Source organism: Protopterus annectens, chromosome 13.part0 (genome assembly GCF_019279795.1).
Source record: "Protopterus annectens isolate FY-2018-M chromosome 13.part0, PAN1.0, whole genome shotgun sequence".
Taxonomy (NCBI): Eukaryota; Metazoa; Chordata; order Ceratodontiformes; family Protopteridae; genus Protopterus; species Protopterus annectens.
In genome coordinates, this window is record NC_056747.1 from 1,358,024,593 (window position 1) to 1,358,048,916 (window position 24,324).

General features: G+C 41.2%; 1 protein-coding gene across 3 annotated transcripts in view; it reads right to left on the reverse strand.

Moving 5' to 3' along the window:
* Positions 1-24,324, reverse strand: part of TMEM98 (transmembrane protein 98) — a 595,737-nt gene that overhangs the window by 451,245 nt on the left and 120,168 nt on the right. The window contains exon 1 of one of the 3 annotated variants that reach the window (XM_044055385.1): positions 16,077-16,157. The exons of the other annotated variants lie outside the window; for them this stretch is intronic. The gene's annotated coding sequence lies outside the window, so the exon portion shown is untranslated. Of the gene's footprint in view, positions 1-16,076; positions 16,158-24,324 lie in introns of those variants that run through there. 3 annotated transcript variants of the gene reach the window in all.

Genomic DNA, 24,324 nt, shown 5'->3' on the forward strand with positions numbered 1-24,324 from the left:
TCTGTGACAACAGTACTGACTAATATGTTTGCTTAGCTCACGGGCTTTGCTCTTGGGGCTCCATGGGTTTAGGCATATTTGTGGCATTTGGGGTTGCTTTTGGTGAGTGTTTTAGAGACTGCTGAGGATAGGCATGCCATTTATGGACTTAGGAAGTCTTTGAGGTTTGGAAAGACTGTTTTTTAGTGTCTCAACATTAGTTGATTTTATGAGTGTTGTGGACACTGTGTGGTGGATGCAGTGTGTTCCTGACAGCCTTGTTGGCATGCAAGAATTTTGCCTCCAATGAAACTGCGTATGAGCATCTCTCACATACTGTACTGTTTCTTTAACTATTAATAGCCGTCTGTGAACATAAGACAATTGCTATATTGTATCACGATGCCATATCTACCAAGCTGGCTATGGAGACATTTGGAAATTACATATCCATGATGTCCGTACCTGTATTTGGGTGGGCTACTGCAGGCTGCGGACAGCATTATACAGAGGTCTCCTCGAGTGGTTTGTGGGAACTGGCACTAGACTACGTTAGATTATGTTAGTGGTGCAGTGCTTAGCATTGTTGCCTCACAGTAAGAGGCCCTCTGGTTCAATTTTTGGCTGAGGTGCCTTCTCTCTGGAATCTGCATGTCCTCCCTGCATTCATGTGGGTTTCCTCTGGGTGCTCTGGTTTCCTCCCACATTCCAAAGACATGCGTTTGGAGTGTTTCTCCCCAGGCCTCTGCTGAAAATGGGCTCTAACCCAATCAGACTTTCTTGGTAAACAAATGCCAAATAAATAAATTTGATAGTAAAATTATTTACTGTGCAGACTAGCTGCTCTAAATCTGTCCCCATGCAGTGGCTTTCCTTTTAGGAACACTTAAGTTACAGGTTTCAGTTCAAATGGTAGTTTTATAGGTAAAACTTACTTTCTGGGCATTTGTATCTGTTCAGGGCACTGATAACCTCTTGATGTAAAAACACCAAAAAAGATTGCTTGTGAGTGTAATGCTACAACAAAAACAATTACTTAAACACTACCATAACATGGTAATTTCATGTATTATGGACATTTAAAATGATTTCAAGGCAAAATCAACAAATAAAGCAAAAATAAAGCAGTAGCACTCTAATAGTTAACTGAAGTGCAAACATAAAATAAATCTCTTATCTGCCAAAGACAGAGCAGGATTGACTCAGGACCCCCTCAGAGTGTGGCGAGGGCACCAAGCAAGTGGGAGCTCTGTGAAAACTAGCAGGACACAATTTGTAGTAAGGGAGCTTTACTCAAGTGGAACACTGGTTTGCTTAGTGGGCACTTAATATTATGGATATATGAAAAACAATGGGTGAGAAAGTACTTACTTAGGTTATACAGACAACAGCAATAAAACAGGGAGGCAGAGACTTTGGAAGAGAGATAACTGTTAGGGGCAGAAGTCGTAGACACAGCATTTAAAACAGCAGGAGAAGGGTAGGAGGGTAACAAGAGAGTAGTAGGAGGGTTGGGAAAACATTTCTAACTGGAACTCTACTCCAATGGTTAGAATTTCAGAAAATTTTAGCTTAATGTATCAGTGGGGTTGAGGGGGGGGGGCAGACAAAGTACAGGGGAAAACGATTATCAAGGTAAACTGAAATGCAACTTTAAGCAGGTATGTACAGCTATAAACAGCACTGAAGCACAAATGCTGCAGCAGAATTCACAATACTGCCACTACTGCAATCTCACCACAGACTAAAGCACCAGTCTATATAGACATTTAGCAGTAACACTGTAATAAAATGACTAAATGAAGCTTAAATCTGGCAGAAAATCATAGTCCTGCCATATATGTGAAAGAAGCTACAAGACTGATTGAGGTTCCAGGCTTGGTTCAAAATACAAAAAGCTACCTTTTATATGTACTACTACTTATGGAAATAGAAGTCCAGTATAATGTGCAAACAATGCTAACATCCTGCAGTAATATACAATTTTCCCACAACTGAAAATGAAGCTAGAAGACTAAGGGACTAAGGTCTTAGAACAAATTAAAACGTAAAGAGATAATTTTTGGGCTAAAACTTGAACAAAAAGCAGAGAAGTACAAACATCATCATCACAAATGTCTCTGCAAAGAAGTACAAACATCATCATCACAAATGTCACTGCAACTTATTTAAGCATAATGTAAATAAAAGCTTTGTTCTTCCCTTTTGAGGAAGAGCTTGCATTTCACACTTTGTGGCTTTCCACACCTCTCACAGTCTTGAACAAAAGTCCCTGTGGTGGTTCAAAGTCCCAGAATGTTGGTAGAATTAGTGCAGCCTATGTATATGGACTCAAAGACTCAAGTAGAACAGTGCTCGGTCTCACATGAGGGTTCCCAGTAGGAGTGGGTGTGCATCAGGGTTCAGCTCTGAGCCCATTGCTGTTCATACTGGTGATGGACAGCATTAGTAAACAGGTCGAAGGAGACGGATCAACAAAGTTGCCATAAGCAGACAATGAGCAAGGACTTCAGCAAAGAATAGGGGAGCAGATTGCAAACCTGAAGGCACACGGGATGAAAATGAGTACTGTGATGCCCACCACTGCTACTAATATGTGATGGCCACAATATGTGATATCCCCATGCTGGGCCAGTAATCGAGGATCCTGAAGCCTCACCACTGACAGTGGAGAGGGAAGTGCACTTGGAATACAAATGGCTACACTCAGTATTTCCAGAAGCAGACCTCTCTGCATCAAGTACTGTTTCACTTAAGAGCACACAGGGTCCACACTCAGCCTGGGGTCTGGAAGTCTCTATATCCACCTCTGTCCAGGTCCCTAATAAAACTCCCCACTGGTACAGCTGTAGGGTTAGGTCCTCAGCCAAGTGTCCAAGCAAAGTCCTCCAGCACAACATTTTAGTAGATTTCACAATTTGGATCCTTGTGGTTTGGAGGCAACTATTTTGGAAAGGTTGCATTGTAAATATACTACAAAGTCACTTCTTGTAAAGAAATTACTTTACAAAGAATCTGTTCATTTTAAACTTTAATACTTTATCCCCTGCAGGTCTGAATAGTGAATGTTAATTGGAAAGTTTTAATCTAATTTAACTGAATTTGTTTATTATATAACTGTATAATTGCTTTTTAATTGATTTGGCTTATATATTGTGATTTTGTAATTGCTGTTTTACTCCTTGAAGACTAATCTAAGCCAGGGTGTCAGAGTGTTATTAAAGCTTTTTAGTGTGGATTCTTCTGGCTTTGTGTTTTTGTTTGTTCTTCCAGTACCCTCTCTGTAAACCCAGTGCCTTATGTCCCTGCCCCAAGTAGTTGACACACACACACACACACACACACACACACACACACACACACACACACCTGGGAAAGGCTGGTACAGATTTACCTGCTGTGCCCCCTTCTGCCCAGAGTATAAGGTAGTTATCACCTACACCAGACACTCTACAATCAGCTTCTCTAAGGACCTTAACAAAGGGTGTCCAATTATACTGTGTGAAGTTAATATTAATAGAAATGACAGTAGTTGACCAAGATAGCTAGGCCTTCTGGAATGGCCCACACAGTGTCACCAAATAAATATAAGTACTCTCAAAGGTTAAGTACTTTCTACAATGACCAGCCACAATAAAAGTTTAAATACTTTTAATAATAAATAATAAAAGAGCATGAAAATACTGAATATATATTCCCAGTACACCACAGAGTTCAAATCACAGGAAATCTTGAAAAGAACATTGATAGACAGACTCATACAAATAAAAAAAAAAGAGTATCTAAACTAAGCTTCACTATATTCCTGACTAATCTAAAATAATTACTGTTCCCTCGGGCAGCTCCCTCATGGTGAACTACATGCATTATGAAACCTGCTCATTGTGGGGCACTTAAGACTTCAGGTAACAGCTTAGTGGTCCACCCCACAGTCAAGACAAGAGGCAATGAGAAGGATTTCTGAGCAAACCTCAGGCCTTCTAGTACCTCATCTCTGGAAAGCACATGAGGTCAATAGGCCACAAATTAATTAGTAGCTCTAAGTACTCTCCAAACTTGGGGTATATGGGTGGGGTGATGCTGGGAATTTGTACCTCTTCATCCTTCAAGCCCTCTATTTGAGAGTCCAGATGATGTCAGAGTGTCTGCATTTCTTCAGGGTTACCTGGGCTTCATCATTAAATGGGGACTTGGACTATGAGTAGGCCTGTTTATTTATGTATTGACATTTATTTACTGAGGGAGTCCAACTGGGAAAGAACCCATTTTCAACAGAGACCCAGAGAAAAAAGCTCCACAGAACAACAAATTACAAAGGTAGATCCATATCAGTCACAACAAAATATACCATTAATGGTAAAAGAATAATATAAACATCAAACTAATGTACAGAAAACATACACCATAAATATATTTGGGAAAACTTCTTTTTCTTCTTTTGGTTTTTCCTGGTTAGGGGTCGCCACAGCGGATCACTTGTCCGCTCATGATTGGCAGAGGAGTTTTACAGTGTTGGGTTGCCAGCCCAGTGCCCAACCTTTCACAGAAGGTGCATACATGCACGCACCCATGCCTAGGGCCAATTTAGAGTGTGCAATCCACCTACAGCATGTCTTTGGAATGTGGGAGGAAACCGCAGCACCTGCAGGAAACCTAAGCGACCACAGGGAGGACATACAGACTCCGCACAGAAGGCACCCCAACCAAGGATTGAACTGGAGAACATCTTGCTGTGAGGTGGCAATGCTAACCGCTGCACCACCGCGGCCACCCACATTTGGGATAACTAAGTTTGAAAAAAAGAAAACATTTAAAAGATAAATGCAAAATGGACACAGAAAGAAAAGAAATAAATGACAGTATCTGATGCAGAATAGGTTCATAGGTTTATACTAGGCTATCTGCCCTGAGGCATTTATAAGCCTAGCCCAAAATTTTGTGGTTTGCACCACCCCTTATGTCTGAGGAATACTGTTCCCTTTAGTTTGCCGTGCCTCTGTCCAGCAGTGACACAGAGATGATTCCCGGGGTAAACCTACGATCTCCCATCCACTGGTCAAGATTCTTTTTGAACAGAGCCAGCGAGGTGCTCTGCCTTACATGGACCGGGATTTTATTCCACAGCAAAGGGAGTCTCTGGGAGATGAATCTATCCCTCCAGCATGTCCTATTTATATCCATGCTAAGGTTTAAGTCACTTGCTCTAGTGATTCTGGTGGATTTGGACTTTTTGAGGTGGAGCATGTCCATTAACTCCGGGTTGGACATGGCCTTGTATGTCAGGCACAGGTCACCTCTGAGAAGACGGTATGCGACTGAGTAAAGCTGGAGTTTTTTCAGCCTGGCAGCATAGGACATGTTTTTGAGTCCCATTATCCTTTTGGTGAGGAACTTTTGGGGTCTTTCCAATTGCTGCAGGTGTCGGGTGAGATACATTCTGAATGGGGCACTGTACTCAATCAGTGGTCGGATAAGTGAAGAGTACAGGGGAACAATGACCGCTCTTGATCTGGATGTGAATCCCTTCATGATCAGGTGGGCAATGTAGAAGGTCTTTCTAACCACTTTGGCAACGTGAGTGTCAAAAGAAAGGTTACTGTCAACCTGGGTCCCCAGGTCCCTAATAACCTCTTCAGTGCTTAGTGGATTGCCACCTATATGGTAGCTCGGGGTTACCTTGTTTTTCCCGAAGGGTATGACTATACATTTTTTGGCGTTTAACTTCAGGCCGTGGGGTTTTCTTCTGCCAAGTCACACAAGAGACAAAATAGTGTCATGAGCATGTTAAACAACAGTGTGCTGAAGCAGTAGCGATTTCTAGGCCAATACAAGCCAATAGGAGAATAAACAATTTTGCTTTGAGACAAATTAAATAAGTGAGTTAGCATAAAGAATATGAGGACATGAAACAAGAAAATAATGGTATTAGCCTAGTATTGTATACAGACAGCCAAGAGATGGAAAGAATTTTTTTTTAATAAAGGCTTAAATTGTTTTAGTAAAGGCTTAAATGATCAGGATTTTGATGGAGTTCCAAAATATGGCCACACAGCTGGAATACAAGCTGTACCTTATTTGGAGGACTTGATTTGGGAAGGTTCCAGAAGAGGTGTGATTCCTCTATTTTGCTGTGGAATGACAGCCTGGAAGGCTGAGTGTGCAGACGGGTGTACTAAATGGCACCTGTGGCAGTAATAGGGAAGCATCACTTAGTGTTGTAAAGGTATCCTATTACATTAGTAGCCTCACTAAATACTGGAGCTGTCACCAGGAACTACAATGACACCAAATCCCTGAAGCCAAACAACTCAGCAAAAAGTATGATGGTGAAAAAATAAGAACTGGCAACAGCCCCAGGGACTTTGAATCTGGTATCAAAATTAAAACCACTATCTGAGCCAATAGTGATGAAAAGCTGTTTGCTATCAAGCAGAGTACTAACAACAGCAGAATATAGACACTATTATAACAGTTAAAAAGGGCCAAATGTTGAATGAGACATGATGGGAGATGCAGCAAAGAGAGACATGGTGGGAGATGGGGCAAAGATTGACTTGCCACTGATGAGGCTCCAAAAGGCTGGATAGGATAAGGTGGGGGTAGAAAGTAAGAAATACATCTCTGCACCAAATATAAGGGGCAAGGAATGGGGCAGCAGTTCACATGATCTGTCATAATCTTTGGCAGACGCAGTGGGACAGATGGTACAGCCTGACAGAGATGACCAAAAGGACTTTGACACTGCAGGGGAATCACCCTGTTAGAAAACTCTACCACCAGCAAACTTGGAATCTTTAAAATCTGAGCCAAACTGTTACCTTAGTAGCAGCTTGATTCACAGCTCTCTCAAGAACCAGAGATATCTGGCAAATAACTAAAGAAGGAGAAACACATTTCCACTTGATATTAGTAAAGAAAAGTGTTAGTATAGTAGAAAGCATTAACAGCTGTTTCCTGTGTTTGACTGTCACCTCATGCAGAAGAGAAATTTAGTGAGTACGAGAATCTTGTAAACAGAATAAACTCTGTGCCTGGCAAAGTACAGTTGTGTACACCTACCATAAATGTAGATGTTCGAGTGTCTTCACTGTTGCAGTCATAACTGTAGGGTGATCCTGCCGGCAGGCAGCCCGAGGTCGGCCAGAATTCCAAAGTCTGGGTCCGGCGTCGGCTGTACCAGCAAGTACCCTGACGTCAGAACGCAGAGGTATAAAGCTGACAGCCAACGCCATCTTCTCCAGCCTTTCTTGCCCCAGATGTCAGGAGCCCCCAAAAAACAATAGGTGTCCAAAAAGGAACACAAATACACCTCAAAAGAAGCAAAAGAGAAAGCAGACAAAAATAAGAGGGGACTGGAGGGAGGGAAACACCGACTGCAACAGTGAAGACACTCGAACATCTACATTTATGGTAGGTGTACACAACTGTACTATGTTCTTCGTGTTTCACTGTTGCAGTCATAACTGTAGGGTAGAATCCCAAAGCTGTGAATGAGGGAGGAGGTTATGCAGAATAAGGGGCAGCTAAAAGAACCTGCAAAACAGCAGAGGCAAAGCCTGCCCTAGACTTAGAATACAAAGGGAGATTGTAGTGCTTAGAAAAAGTACGCACTGAACTCCAAGTGGCAGCTTCCAAAATGTCCTTGGTAGGAACTCCTCTGAGAAAAGCTGCCGAAGTGGCAGCTGCTCTGGTAGAATGACTTCTAACAGTACCTGGAATCTGTTTCCCATGATGAGAATAACAAAACCTTATTCCATGAGCAATCCATTTGGAAACAGTTTGCTTAGAAATAGCCTTGCTTAGAGAGCTAGAGGCATAGGAGATAAGCAATTGTTCAGATTTTCTGAAGTCTTTAGTTTTGTCCATGTAAAAACGTAGTTGTCTGTGTACATCCAATGAATGTAAGATCCTTTCCCCTTTATTTTGAGGATTTAGAAAGAAGGTAGGAAGGTGAATAGTCTGATTTAGAGCCACTTTAGAAATTACCTTAGGCATAAAAGTAGGATTGGTCCTCAAGGAAACTCTGTCTTGGTGGAAGATAATATATGTTTCCACAGCCATGGGAGCTTGCAACTCTGAGACCCTTCTGGCAGAAGTCAATGCCAATAAGATAGCTGTCTTCCAGGATAAGAACTTGATGTCCGAAGCCGCAGCAGGCTCAAAAGGAGGCAACGTAAGTTTCTCCAAAACATAATTAAGATCCCAAGCAGGAACAGGAGGAGTTCTGGGAGGTCTTAAATTCTTAGCTCCTCTCAAAAATTGTCTCACAAGTTGGTGAGAAAAGATGGGAGGATCAGTGTTGAAATGAGCCGAGATAGCAGAAGCATGAATTTTAATGGTGGAAAAGGAGAGGCCTTTAAGCAAAAGGTCAGAGAGGTAAAGTAAAATGGAGGGGATGTTAGGCAAAAGAGGATCAGAACCTTGAGCCTGCATCCAAAAACAAAATCTTTTCAATTTTCCAGCATAGGATTTTCTAGTGCTAGGCCACCTAGCTTCCAAAAGAACATCCGCAACTTGTTTGGGAAGAGAAGAAGGAATCAAAGGCCCTTGTAGAGCCAAGCTGCTAGGCACAGAGTTTTGATATGAGGGTGTAACATCTGGCCCTGATGCTGGGACAGAAGAGAAGGGATCAGAGGAAGAATCCAAGGAGGTTCCAAGAATAGGTGTTTCAAAGTTGGATACCAAAACTGCCAAGGCCAATTTGGAGCTATCAAGATGATTAGCTTGGGCTTGTCTTGTTTTATTTTCAGTAACACCCGAGGCAGAAGAGGAAGAGGAGAGAAGGCATATCCCGAAAGATTCCTCCAGCTGAATGACAGGGCATCCACTTTCCAAGCTGTTTTTGGGGAAGGACCTGGTGCAAAAGAGAGGCAGCTGATGATTGAGATGGGATGCAAACAGATCTATCTGAGGACAACCCCAAACTGCAGTTATCCTGCTGAATAAGTTGGTGTCTAGCATCCATTCGTGAGGATCCGAAAGGTTTCTGCTTAGGCTGTCTGCTAAGAGGTTCTGTTTTCCTGGAATGAATTGAGCTTGAAGATGCAGATTCAAATTTAGAGCTGTGTCCCATAAATTCATGGCTAGTCTGCAAAGGGGGTAAGAATGAGAGCCCCCTTGCTTGTTTATGTACCACATGACTGTGGTATTGTCTGTACGTATCAGAAGAGGCCCTGGTTTCAAAAGATTCTGGAAGGCTAGAAGAGCATTTTGAACTGCCAACATTTCCTTCAAGTTGATGTGCCAGTGAATATGCTTCTTTGTCCAAGAGCCCTGCTGGCAAATGTCTAGAAAATGAGCTCCCCAAGCATAATCTGAAGCGTCCGTGGTTATGATCTGAGAAGGTTGAGGCAGACGGAAGGGTTTCCCTTCGTTCAGAGCACAAGCCCTGCACCACCAAAGGAACTCCTTTTGGAGGCAGGGAATCAGTGGAATCATAGTGTCTAGACTGTGGCAATGCTGAGACCATACACTCTTTAGGTACCATTGAAGTTTTTCTCATATGAAGTCTTGCATTTGAAATCAACAGGATGCAAGAAGCCATGTAGCCCAATACCTGCAGGAATTTCCTTGCAGTGAGCTGAGTTAAAGTTGCCAAGGTTTTGAAAATTGAGGCCAGCTGTAATTGTTTTTCTGGATTGAGGAAGGCCATCTGTAAGCTTGTGTTTAGAAGAGCTCCCAAAAAAATCATCTGCTGAGAAGGGATCAAATGTGACTTTTTATGTTCACTGAGAATCCCAGTATTAGGAGAAGACGTTGAACAAAATGCAGATGTTGTAGTAAAAGGTCTTTGCTGTCTGCCTGAATAAGGCAGTCGTCCAGATAGGGGTAAATTTGAATCCTCTTGAGTCTGCAGTATGCTACTACTGGAGCCAGGCACTTGGTAAAGACTCTGGGAGCAGTAGATAATCCAAAGGGCAGTACAGAGAATTGAAAGTGCCTCGAGCCTGCCTTGAATCTGAGGTATTTTCTGCATTCCTGCCTGATGGGAATATGTAAGTAGGCCTCCTTTAAGTCCAATGTCACCATCCAAGCATCCTGGGAGAGCATTGGAAGAAGTTGTTGTAGAGTAAGCATCCTGAACTTTGGTATCTCTAGAAAGGTGTTTAATACTGACAGGTCCAGAATGGGTCTCCATGAGCTTTGCTTTCTTGGGACCAGAAATAGTCTTGAGTAAAAACCTTTTCCCATCTCTGAAAGTGGAACAGGTTCTATGGCTCTCATGGCCAATAGAGCATCCACTTGATTTAAGGCCTCTGACCATTGATGGCTTGGCAGATCCGGCCATCCGTTTGACCTTGGCAGAGTATGAAAATGGAATTTGTAACCTCTTAAAATCACATCCAACACCCATTTCTCTTGAGTTATGCGAGTCCAATTTTGGTAGAAAAGAGAAAGTTTTCCTCCGAGAGGGGCTTCCAGGCAAGGAGGTCCTGTAGCCCAACCGAGAGAGTCATTGGGTTTGCTTCCTTTATGATTGAGATCTGTCTTCTCCTCCTCTAGGTGATGAAGCAGTCCATTGTCTGGACCTATAAGAGGCCTGAGTCTGCGCCCAACCTCCGGAGCGTCTATATCTTCCCCTTTGAGGCCTGTCAGACGTGGGAAAGGACCAATTTTTGGAGGGCCAATTTCTAGTAAATCTAGGAGGCTGAACTTATAAGAAATCTTTTACAGTCTGCATAGATTTCGCTTTATCCTCCATTTTCTTAATAACCTCTTCAGCCTTGGACCCAAACAAAACATCATGCTGAACAGGGGCATCCAATAATTTAGCCTTAACCTGTTCAGGTAGATTCTGCTCTCGAAGCCAAGCATGTCTCCTGATAACAGTACCAGAGGCTGCGGCCCTACAAGAAGCCTCCAAGGCATCAAAACCACAATGTAAACCATGTTTGCTAACCTGTTCAATAGCATGTAATACATCCTGTAATTCCTTATCCTCTGCACATACAGAAATTGCAGATAGTTTTTGTTTTAACACAGACAAAAGAAATTGCTGGTACTTGAACATATGAAATTGACAGTTTAAAGCTCTAAGGGAAAGAGTAGCAGAAGTATACACCTTTTTACCCCATCTATCTAAGGCACGAGAATCCTTTTCAGTAGGAATGGGATTTTTAGCAGAAGTGGCCTTAGCACCCTTGGGCCCTGAGAAATAGTTTCAGGATCCGCAGAGGGGTTCTTGAACAGAAATTGAGGAGAATCAGGAACTCTGTAGAATCTATCTGGCTTGGAAGGAGCAGGCAGAAAAGAATCTGGAGTCAGATTAGCCTCAGAAAAAGCATCATCCACAATATCTAACACAGGAGGAATAGCCAAAGGTCTGTGCTGAGGAAGAAGGAGAAATTCCCTAAGCCTCTTCTTGGATGCAGAGTAATCCTGACCTTCCCAATGGAAATGCTCCCTCATTTCATGTAAAATTTCCCCAAAGGAAAAATCCTCAGGGGGAGAAGCAGAGGGAATAGAATCCTCTGCATCAGAATCCTCATAAGGAGGGAAAGAATAATCCTGCTCAGAGGAAGAGACTGAAGAAACAGAAGCCTGATCAGAGGAATCATAAGAAATATCCTGTCTAGGCCTTTTTTCAGGAGGGGGGTGAGAACCCCTAATCATGGTAAGCAAGTCTTCAGCCATCCTTAATAACTGCTTCTGTGTCTTGGGAGCTGTATCCGAAGAAGCTTGTGTAGAAACCTTTGGCTTTACAGGAGTCTTTGCCTTTGCCTTTGAAGTTATAGTAATATGAGAAGGCCTAAAAACCCCTTCAGAAGCCGGTAACTGCACAGCGGTTCCGGACCCATCTGAAGGAGCAATGTCCGAAGGTCCTGCAGCAGAAATATTACTGGGCCTAGTTGGCTCCCCATGAGAGTCCGTGTCGGCCATCGGTTCCGAAGTGGCTGACGACAGGGGCTGCAAAAGCGCCTCACTGACGACCGCCGAAGCTGAAGCTGGCTCCAGCTGCACGCTATCATCCAGTTTGGACCTCGGAGGCCTATCTTTGTCCTTGCGCCTTTTATGAATTCCGATAGCCGGTAAAGTATCTGACGACATTTTGTAATTGAATCGTCTGCCAAAATAATTAAGAGCCCAATCATACCTACGCTTAATAGTACGAGAGTTAAACTTGGCACAAAACTGACAACAAGAAACGTTGTGGTCAGGGCCTAAGCAAGGAAGACAGTAAGAGTGGAAATCTTTATGAGGTATTTGCTTCCCACACGAAATACAATTAACTTTTTCTGACATCGGAGGAGCAAGAAAAAAAGTTTCCCCAACGGGGTACTTAGCTTTGAGAAGAGAAGAAAAAGTCTTCGGACTGAAGACAAGATAAAAACGTTGTCAGGAATCTGCCAACCAAAACTTGCGAGCTGCTTTCCACCGCACGGCAAGAAAGACTGGAGAAGATGGCGTCGGCTGTCAGCTTTATACCTCTGCGTTCTGACGTCAGGGTACTTGCTGGTACAGCCGACGCCGGACCCAGACTTTGGAATTCTGGCCGACCTCGGGCTGCCTGCCGGCAGGATCACCCTACAGTTATGACTGCAACAGTGAAACACGAAGAACATCTGTAGGAATCTTTCTGCTACAGTTGCACTCATGAAAGAAGCAGTCTGACACATTGAAGGTGATAAGAGATGGCCTAAGTCTGAGAAAAAAGAAGGAATCCCTGACACATACTTACCTACTAAAAGAACTTGGACGTTAGCATGAAACATAAACAAAAAACTCTTTTTTCACACATTGAAATAAATACACACACTTTACCAATGACAACATACTGTGGCTCTGCTTCTCCATCTCACATGAGGTATGGTAAAGAAGACCTACAGATACTAGGTCCTGTGGTGCATGATGAGAAAGAAACTGATCCTTGTCAATGTTTTTTTTTTTCTCTGAAGAAGCCACATTATTTTGTGGCGAAAACGCTTGTCAAAAACAATAAATTTGCGTTCAGATTTTATTTGCCTGTTGGTTTGCTGGTGCAAGGAGTCCGTGTCTTTTTTGGTTTTCTACAGTGGTTTTAGTTTTTTGTTTTTTCGCTCTCGGAATGTGTTATCTGCTAAGGAGTTCTAATGCATGCAGTATTGATCCAGTGGTTACATAGGCTGGACCCCCTGGTTCAGATGGGTTACCACAGGGGTTAGTGGTGGGTCTATTCATCCTCATTGTCTTTGTAACTGATGTTACATAACTTCAGGAAAAAATGTATAGCTTGTGTGGATGATGCAACGTTACATGAAATGTTAAAGTGGGAAAAGAAGGAATGAAAACAAACTTAGGAATGCTAATGAATGGTATGAAAGGGGAAAGATTAAACTCAGTATTGTCAAAGGAAGGTAAAAGGCTTTAAAAAAAGTAGACAGCTGCAGGGAAAACACTAAAAACTGAAAGCAAGCACAGGAAGAGCAAGCAGTGAGAAAGATCAGGGAGTACTGGAGCACACAGAAGGTGGCATCATAAATAAAAATCAGGATTTTATTTCTAACTTTGCAGACAGCTGCTGAGACCTCATTTGGAATGGTGTGTTCCTATTCCTATAAACATTATTTCTGCAATGACACAGACGAGCTACTGTAGTGTTGTTTAGCCTTTTCTGTATGAAAGTGCCCTATATACTGCTCACTCACTCTCACAAGCGGCCTTAGACATATACTACAAACTTAAAACTGAAAGAGACTGTTTTCACTTTGAAATTACTGTGTGTACTGTGGGTGAAGAACAAGAGCACACAAGAGTTTTCAGAAATGCTGAATGCATATTAGCATATCAAATAACTTGACGTGATGTTCAGAAGGTATATACAGTTTATATGAAACCAACAAAATACTCAAAGCAAGCAATCTACTAACCTGGAAATGTCCTAGATGAACATCTAAATGTCCTACCATCTTTTTTTCTGATGTCCGCTGCCCCTTCCCCACACTGACCTGAAGGCCCTAGCTGCAAAACACTGTCCCACGGGGAATTCATAGGAGGCCAAAACAAATGGTGCACTGTCGGCACAACAGTCCAGTTGTATTTATTCATTTATTACTGGTAGCCAAACTACCTCCAGGTAAGGCTCAATTACTGGTAGCCAAACTACCTCCAGGTAAGGCCCAATTACTGGTAGCCAAACTACCTCAAGGTAAGGCCCAATTACTGGAAACCAAACTACCTCCAGGTAAGGCCCAGTTACTGGTAGCCAAACTACCTCCAGGTAAGGGCCAATTACTGGTAGCCAAACTACCTCCAGGTAAGGGCCAATTACTGGTAGCCAAACTACCTACAGGTAAGGCCCAATTACTGGTAGCCAAACTACCTACAGGTAAGGCCCAATTACTGGTAGCCAAACTACCTACAGGTAAGGCCCAAATACTGGTAGCCAAACTACCTACAGGTAAGGCCCATTTGCAGTGGAGACTCAGTCAGAAAATGTCCAGTAAAACAATAACACAGCAATAACGACAAATTCCTAATAAATACCACAACATTCCTACAGTACTGTACAAAAATTCAGTCTTCAGTTTAAGAAACAGTACAGTACATACTATCAGTAAACGATGTATGGCTAATTACACAACCAACACCCATCAAAATTACATTCATCAAAAGCAGGTACTCTGCATTGTTTTTGCAGCGGTCCACTGCATCCCCATAACCCTGCTTCTCTGAATATACTAGTAACTCTTAGAATAAAATGTGCAGAATTATGTCTAATGACTTTAATATGTGCAAGCCTTAAACAAGTTGGGGACGGCATATTCTGTCGAAAGCCAACTTGCTATGTATATGTGTGTGTGTCTCTCTCTGTAGGTGTGTTAGCGTGTGTGTGTGTGTGTGTGTGCACATGCTTATGCGTGTATGCTCGTGTTTTGTGTGTGTGTTTGCATGTCTGTGTGTGTGTCTGCACGTCTGTGTATGTATATGTGTGTGTGCTTGTGTGTGTCTGTGTGTATATGCGCACGTCTCTGTCTTCATGTGTGTGTGTGTATATCGGTGTGTATGTGTGCGTGTGTCTGTGTGTTTCTACATCTGCGTGTCTGTGTATGTGCATATGTGTGTGTCTGCATGTCTATGTGTATGTACGTGTGTTGTGTGTCTGTGGGTGTGTCTAGGATTCTGTGTATGTGCATGTGTTATGTGTGTTTGTAGTAGAATAAGTCCTTGTAGGATTTCCACTTTCTCCAACAGGCAGACAGACCAATACACCTTACCTGTCACCAGTCTGTACCTTACAGAGACCTTAAAATATATTTATATACATTTATCAATTACCATTTTCTGTGATGCCACCTTACTTCTTCCCCTACTACAAAGCACTCACTGTATTAATAAAAGTTTTTACACCACTGTCTTTTCTGGAATTAAAAGCACTACAGTAAGCAAGATGAATAAATTAAAGACCAGATACACTCATGCCTTTTCTGCTAAAAAAAAGCAGCTATTGCAAACACAGTAAACAATGATGGTTTTAAAGACAGAAAGTGAGGAAAAAGGGTTTACAACTATCAACTACAACCTAAAAATGCAGAGGAGTAGGTAGTATTAAACACAACAACTTTAAAAGTCTGTATTGAAAACTGTGCATCCTGATTCCTTTGTGTTCACATAACAGTGATTAATACCATAAAAATGAAAGTAAACAGTATTAGGCAAGACCAAGGTCCAGTACTCACACCCACCTCCGCCCCCTTGTAACAGCTGATTTAAATCATTTAGGCATTATCTGTCCAACACTATTCCACATATCTTGTCTCATAAACACAATATATCCAAATTCTTATATCACTCTGTTCCTTCATGCATCATATTCTAACTAAACTATGAAAGTAAGACAGAGATTCATTACACAGTATAGAATATCAGACAGTGACTTATCTAAATGCCTCCTTCCCAGTAACATTAGCTCTTCTGTAGTAAGTTATGAAGTACACATAAGTAAAAAGCAAGAAGTAACTATGGGGAAACATTATGAGCAGGTTTAACGCTGCATGAATGGACATTCAGTCACTTACTTACTGGTGGGATTGAGCATTTAAAGAATTACAACTGACGTCTATGCAACTGTTCAAAAACTGTCAAACTGGCAAATTAAAAACATCAAAACACTTGCTTACCTACACCATTTTGAGAAATGTCTGCAGGGAGATACCGAAAGCAGACAACACTTCCGTGACAGGCCTTGCTGAATGCATGTTGCTGCTGTACAACTTCAAACTGACCTTTAATGCAATGACTAACAAATTAACCAACTGTAAACATTACCTTGGAAAGGTACTGCTGCAGTAACTCACATGGCATTCACAATGCATTTGTCATCAGCACTAAAGAGACGGTACCAATGAACTGCTCAGGAGAGCTAACAAGATTGATTCACGAAGCTATAAAATCTTAAAAGTCCAGTTATTCACTGCTAAAATTATGAGGAAGGAATGTCTTCAGAGGCTCCACAAAAAAATAATCACTGATAAAACATGCATTTATAAAGACAACTTTCTAGCACCACATACAATCTTTATGTCTGACTCCTGCCATCATGTTTACTACATAAAAGGGACTTGTCAACTACCATTAAGTATGGAAACATCACACATTTTTTCACCCCCATCCCAGTTATGAAACTAGTTGCCTGACAATTTCTTATATTTTAAACTAGTCTTCTCGGAGTATAAAGCTGTCCCCACCAAGAAAAAAAAGGTTTCCTTAGCATCTGAATGTGCATTTTATAATTCCGATCTTGGTATTTCATACTGTTTAACTATTTATTACACTAAAAGTCTCCTGCAATTGTAAACCTGCACAAATCCAGTATTTCCAGGATTAGAGTGTTTTGAGTTAAACGTTTTGAGAAAGAATTGATGAGGAGAAACAATAGTATTTACTATCTGGTCGGCATCAAACCAGAAATGACCACATCACAGCACAAATAGTTTTTAACTCACCTTGTTTGTGCAGAGCTTTCAAGGGCTACAAAATCATGGATAAAGAACCGGGAGAAAAAGAATTAAAAAAAAACGTGAAACGTTGCTTTGCCGATAAAGAGAAAATTAATCTGAAAGCTGCTTTCAGTCTTCAGGTCAAATGACCTCCTCTAAAAGTAAAACTAAAAATGGAAGAGAATGATATATTTACTCAAGATGCCCAATGTCTAATGAAAAGTGAGCACAGGCGGCAGATTTAGGCTTAGGCTTGGGGCGCGCCTCCCCCTTTTTAAACGGATTGTATTAGCATCGGAAAGCATACAGTAGCTTTAAAAAAAAAAAGTCCGTACATATTTGGTGTTGGCGCAAGTGAGCTCTGGTATGTCCGGCTGGCTGCGGGCGGGAAATGTGCAGTAATGAGCGAGCGAGGGGAAGAAAACTGCTTCAGTCTTCAGGTGAAATGACCTCCTCTAAAAGTAAAAATAAAAATGGTATATTTACTCAAGATGCCCAATGTCTGATGAAAAGTGAGCGCAGGCCTGTCGGTTGTGTAACGCACTGGCATTATTAAATTGGGATTCTAGCTCCATTCATTTCAGAGTATCAGTCAGCACAGGTCCTTTCACCACCATGAGAAATACGAAGCTTGTTACGTTCAAGTTAAGTAAGGAGCATTTTATCTACTACTGTTTGCACACGCATATTAATTGTGGGGCTTCCAAACAGGTCACCCCTACAACTCACCAGTTACATTTGTAATAGCTATTTCAAAAGCTTTTAAACAAAGAATACAGTGTTCTTAATAAATAAAACAGGTATCAGCTTCAGAAATGTACTGCCTTGGCATACTGCCAGCAGTGAGATGAAGGGAGTATACATAATTATTCTGGCAGGACCAGCCTTAAGTAAGCCGGCGGCAGCCTAGGTGGAAAGGCCTCAAGCCTACCGCACACACAAACAGAAACACAAACACATGCACGCTGCCCAAACCACGTCCTCACTAACCAAGACTGCACTTTAATAACTAAATGAAGCTGGGGAGCTGGGAGTCAGCACGTCCTAACTGGCCAACTAACTGACCAACACTGCACTGTAATAACTAAATTAAACTGGGGAGCTGGGAGTCAGTACGTCCTAACTGACCAACTAACTGACCAACACTGCACTGTAATAACTAAATTAAACTGGGGAGCTGGGAGTCAGCACGTCCTAACTGACCAACTAACTGACCAACACTGCACTGTAATAACTAAATTAAACTAGGGAGCTGGGAGTCAGTACGTCCTAACTGACCAGCTAACTGACCAAGACTGCACTGTAATAACTAAATTAAACTGGGGAGCTGGGAGTCAGTACGTCCTAACTGACCAGCTAACTGACCAAGACTGCACTGTAATAACTAAATTAAACTGGGGAGCTGGGAGTCAGCACATCCTAACTGACCAACTAACTGACCAAGACTGCACTGTAATAACTAAATTAAACTGGGGAGCTGGGAGTCAGTACGTCCTAACTGACCAGCTAACTGACCAAGACTGTACTGTAATAACTAAATTAAACTGGGGAGCTGGGAGTCAGCACTTCCTAACTGACCAAGACTGCACTGTAATAACTAAATTAAACTGGTAACTGACCAGCTAACTGACCAAGACTGTACTGTAATAACTAAATTAAACTGGGGAGCTGGGAGTCAGTACGTCCTAACTGACCAAGACTGCACTGTAATAATTAAATTAATCTGGGGAGCTGGGAATCAGCATGTCCTAACTGACCAAGACTGCACTGTAATAACTAAATTAAACTGGGGAGCTGGGAGTCAGCACGTCCTAGCTGACCAACTAACTGACCAAGACTGCACTGTAATAACTAAGTTAAACTGTTGAGCTGGGAGTCAGTACGTCCTAACTGACCAAGACTACAGTGTAATAACTAAATTAAACTGGGGAGCTGGGAGTCAGCACATCCTAACTGACCAACTAACTGACCAAAACTACACTGTAATAACTAAATTAAGCTGGGGGCTGGGAGTCAGCACGTCCTAACTGACCAGGACTACACTGGAATAACTACATGAAGGTGGGAAGTTGGGAGTCAGCATGTCTTAACTGACCAAGACTGCACTGTAATAACTAAATTAAGCTGGGGGGGGCCTGGGAGTCAGCATGTTCTAACTGACCAAGACTGCACTGTAAACACTAAATTAAGTTGGGGAGCTGGATTCTGCCAGGCACACAGAAGCCATACATTTACAGATTTTCTGAGTTCATTTTAGAGCTTTTTTCCATCCTTTTCAAAAAATGATGGCCTGAACCACAATTTTGCGTACAGAAAAGAAATTCAAACCAACGTTTTTATTTCAAAGAGCTGACCAAACAACACTTTGCAATAAACTCAGAAGACAAATACTTGTGAGGGTACGTATATCATATACAGGAATAGTACCTGCCCCCTAACACCCGCATCAAAATGGGTAGTCACTTTATGTATTCCCCTCTGGTGTTAAATTGGGATTAAAATTAAGGCAAACATACCCACACCACAGTCATGTTTCAAGTTACTGCTACTCTCCCTATGTAGACATATACCTATATGTGTGTGTGTGTGTGTGTGTGTGTGTGTGTGTGTGTGTGTGTGTGTGTGTGTGTGTGTGTGTCTGTGTGTGTGTATGTATGTATATATATATATATATATATATATATATATATATATATATATATGTGTGTGTGTGTGTGTGTATGTATATATATATATATATATATATATATATATATATATATATATGTATGTGTGTGTGTGTGTGTGCATATATACCTATATGTGTGTGTGTGCATATATATATATATATATATATATATATATATATATATATATATATGTGTGTGTGTGTGTGTATATATATATATATATATATATATATATATATATGTGTGTGTGTGTGTGTATGTATATATATATATATATATATATATATATATATGTGTGTGTATATATATATATATATATATATATATATACACACCTGTGTGAGTGTGTGTGTGTATGTATATATATATATATATATATATATATATGTATATATATATATATATATATATATATATGTGTGTGTGTGTGTGTATATATATATATATATATATATATATATATATATATATATATATATATATATATATATATATATATATATATGGGTCTATGACACATGATCAAAATTTCATTTGACTGAGACCATAATATCGAAATTTCAAAATACTGACAACTCACTTGACTGAAACTCATAAGACTGAAACCTTAACAGTGCTAAATTTTAACACAGTGGCAGCGTGTAGACTACTGTAAAGTAAGTAAAAGGTTTATGCCCTTTTCCCCACTGTAGTGCGATCATGGAGTTAGTATATATAGTTAGGGGGGGTGTGGTGGCACAGCCCCCCATCTTGTTTGGTTTTATATTGTCCTGTTTCTGTTAAGATGGTACATAAGTAGTTTTTAAGTTCTGGAAAGGGTTCGTTTTTGGTGTTGCAAGTGTGCATGTCTATAGTTTACAATTTAGTATGTCAAAATTTTGCAGTGTTAAGGTTTCAGTATTATGAGTTTCAGTCAAGTGAGTTGTCAGTATTTTTAAATTTCGATACTATGGTGTCAGTCAAATGACTTTCAGTCAAATGTCAAATGAAATTTCAATCGTGTAGTAAACCCATATATATATATATATATATATATATATATATATATATATATATATATATATATACACATATACATAAAGCATGCATCTTCATCCTCTATCTGCTGCAAAAAACAGCCTCCTTCTGTATACTCTTCTGGTGACAGACTGAGAAAAAACAGAAAAAAACAAATAGAATATATTTGCTGTCAGACATATATAAACTGCATTTACTCTTCCCAAAAGACAGCTGCTTATACATATACATCAGATGTTAGATTGCAAGGAAAATAGAAAAAAAAACTAAAAAATGTTGTACTTATCATAACTATGCATTTGTGTCACCAATTTTCATTATTCCTCAACTTACAGGGTTTGGATCAGAACCGTCGGATTTGACTTGGCCGTTGCAAAAACTCATGGCAACATAGAACTCTCAAACTTCTCCCTTACCCAGAATGCACCAACCCCAAATACTTCAGATGTTGTTCACTGGCTACAGCGTAAGGAAGTAATTGTCATACGAATAGACATAAATATAAATATAGAAAAAAGGCTAGGCAAGGCCTTATCTGGAGCTTTATCATGTTTGGAGTATACAGGAATTTTATATCCACTCACTCTTCCAGAAAATCATAAGGATGGGGGTTAGTGGGTGTGGAATTGAGGAAAAATTAAAGTGGACCACAAAGATGAAACATTGTTGTAAGTACGTAACTTCTTTATCTGATGTCAATTTTCATTCTGTCTTCAACTGATGGGACAGAGTCCCCAGCTACCTAAATCCTAGGCTGGACTCAAGGTAGGATATTCCTAAGCACCAGTGAGCCAAATGATGCTCTGTTTCTTGATATCGTCTAATTTGTAATGAGTGATAAATGTGTGGGGGGAAGCCCAAGTTGCTGCCGCACATATTTCATCCATATAAGCTCTGAAATGAAAAACAGAGGAAGTTGCTACAGACCGGGCTGAATGAGCACATATCTGCCTTGGTAAAGAAATATTCAACGTCTTGTAAATAAAGGTGATACAGCCTGTAAGCCATCTGGTCAGGGAGACTGTACACCAGTTTACCCAGTCTCATATCCACAAATGAAACAAATAACTGATCTGTAGTTCTGTTATGTTTTGTTCTACGTAGACAGAAGTGCAGTTACCTATGAGCATCCAATAGATGAAGCAAGTATTCGCCTTTGTTCGAGTAATTTGGAAAGAAAACCAGTAAATTGATGGACCGGTTAATATGGGATTCTGATACTATTTTGAACGGATAGAGGCTTGCAGTACCAGATTAAAAATCCATGGAGGGTAGGATCTTTACATGGAGGTTTCAAAAGGAGTGTGCATCACAAAAAGGTTTTACAAAGTTTATGAGAAGAAAGTAATGACCCATCAAATTCACTATGGAAATTAGAAATTGCTTCTAAATGAACTGTTGATGCACTGGCTCCTTGACTACAAAGCATCATCAAGAAGTTGAGAATGCTGTGAATCGGGTCAGAAAAGGGGTCAATATAATGTTGAACAGCCCAGTGTATGAATCTCTACCATTTAATGGCATAAAGCTTCTTACTGATGGTTTTTAGGGAAGATAACAAAATGTGGTGAACACGAGACTAGAGTATAGGTTGTCTGGCTATTACTGGAAATGGTAAAACCATCAGCCATCACCTTGAGACTGGGACAGTTTGGATGAATCATGCCATTCGAGTGAGAAAGCAGATCTGGAGCTGGGTCTAGAACCAGGGTTCATGAACTAGATGAGACCACAGAAAGGGAAACCAAATCTGTCGAGGCCAATAGGCTGCAATAAGGATGCCTTTGTTCTTCAACCTGGCAGCTTCTGTAGGAACTTTGGAATCAAAGAAATTATGGGATAAGCAAAAAGTAGACCAGAGGCCAATCATGGAGAAGGGCATCCTTCGGTGACTCTCCCTGCGGGGGGGGGGGGGGGGGTAGGGCAAAATCATTGCTGCAATTGCTGTTTAGGGGAGATGCAAACAGACTGCAGCAAGGCTAGCCCTACTGTCAGAAAATGCCTTCCACTACATCCTTGTGAAGGACCACTCATGAGGTAGTAGAATGTACCTGCTCAGTTTGTCTGCTAATACGTTGGACTTCCCCAGAATATGCATTTCTGTAAGAAAGCAGTTGGAAGAGATGGCCCATTGCCAAATCCTGAGTGCCTCTCGACACACTGGGTAAGATCTGGTTCCTCCTTCTTTGCTGATGTACTAAACTACTGACATGTTGTCTGTTTGAATCACAATCTTTCCTGAGGGGAGAACATTCTGAAAAGCCTGCAATGCTACAAGCAGTGCTAGGACACTGCTATGCAAATTGGCCTCTTTGGAGGGCCAAGTGCCTTGGACTGTTTTTCCCAGGTAATGCGCCCCCACCCCAGCTGGTTACAGCAGCCTTTGGCTGAGATGGGATGAATAAACATCCTTGAAGAATTTCTGGCTGAATCCACCACAGCAGATCCCTTTAGCATATATTGGTGGTTCGTATCGGAGCAGATAAAAGAAGATGAAGGACTGACCATTGCGAGGCTAGCATCCAGGGAAAATTCTCATGCGATATCTGGCTAAGAGCAGTAATGTTATTGTTGCTACCATTAATTCCACAGCCTGAAGGACCAAGCAGGTAGTGATTTTGGTACTGCAAATTATCTTTTTCACTTGTGATCTTATTGTCTGAACTCTGGAGAGGGGAAGTGAGGCTATAGCTGATTTTGTATTGAGCAGTGCTCTTATGAACTCTAGACTTTGACGTGATTCTAAATGAGACTTTTGGTTGTTTATGGTGATTCCTAGTAGAGTACATGTCTGGATTACTTTTTGCCTTGCCATGATGAACTGATGCCTAGTCAGGGTGGAAGTGAGCCAGTCATCTAATTATGGAAACACTCAAAATCCTTATAGTCACAAGTGAGCTATTATTACTGCCATGCATTTGGTGAACACCCTGGGGACAGTGGTGAGATCAAAAGGCAGAACACTGAACTGGTAGTGACTGGCTCCCAGCCGGAAGTATAAACATTTTCTGGAATGCCAGTTCATCTTCATATGACAGTACACATCCTGAAGACCTATTGAGCACATCCAACTGTCCTTTTTCAAAAAAGGGAGCATGGACCGAACCATGACCATCCAGAACTTGGTCTCTTGAATAGATTTGTTTAAGATGTTGAGATCTAGAACTGGTCTCCAGTCACCTGTTTTCTTTGGCACTAAAACAAATCTTGAGTAAGTTCCAGATTCTATCTGGTCTGGGGGAACCTCTTGAGTGACTCTTTTTTCTAGCAGCTATTGAATCTGAATTGCTGCTTGATCCCTCTGACTAGGTGGAACATCAGGGGATTTTCTTGAATTGGGAGGAAAAAGGGAAAATGGTATTATATAACCTCTGGAAATAATTCTCTGCACCGAAGTATCTGTTGTTAGTTTTAACCAGGTGCTCTGATGCAGGGACAAATGACTCCCGACTGTCTCCAGAAGGGGACAACTGGGCCTCCTTTCAGGAGTGTTGAAAGGGCTTATCAAAGAAAGAATCTCCGGGCCCTCTATTCTGAGGGCCACCTCTGCCATGAAGGCGGCATCTACCATTCGAGTACCTCCCTCTGCCCTGAGGGAACTTAATCCACGTGTGTCCTGGAAAGATCATTGGTATTTTCTGAACCACATCTTCCCACTGTCTCAGTCATTCCTTGAAAAGGATCTCTGAGAGGTAGAAAAATGTCTCTTTGTGTTTTCATCCTTCTCACACCTGGACAATGTG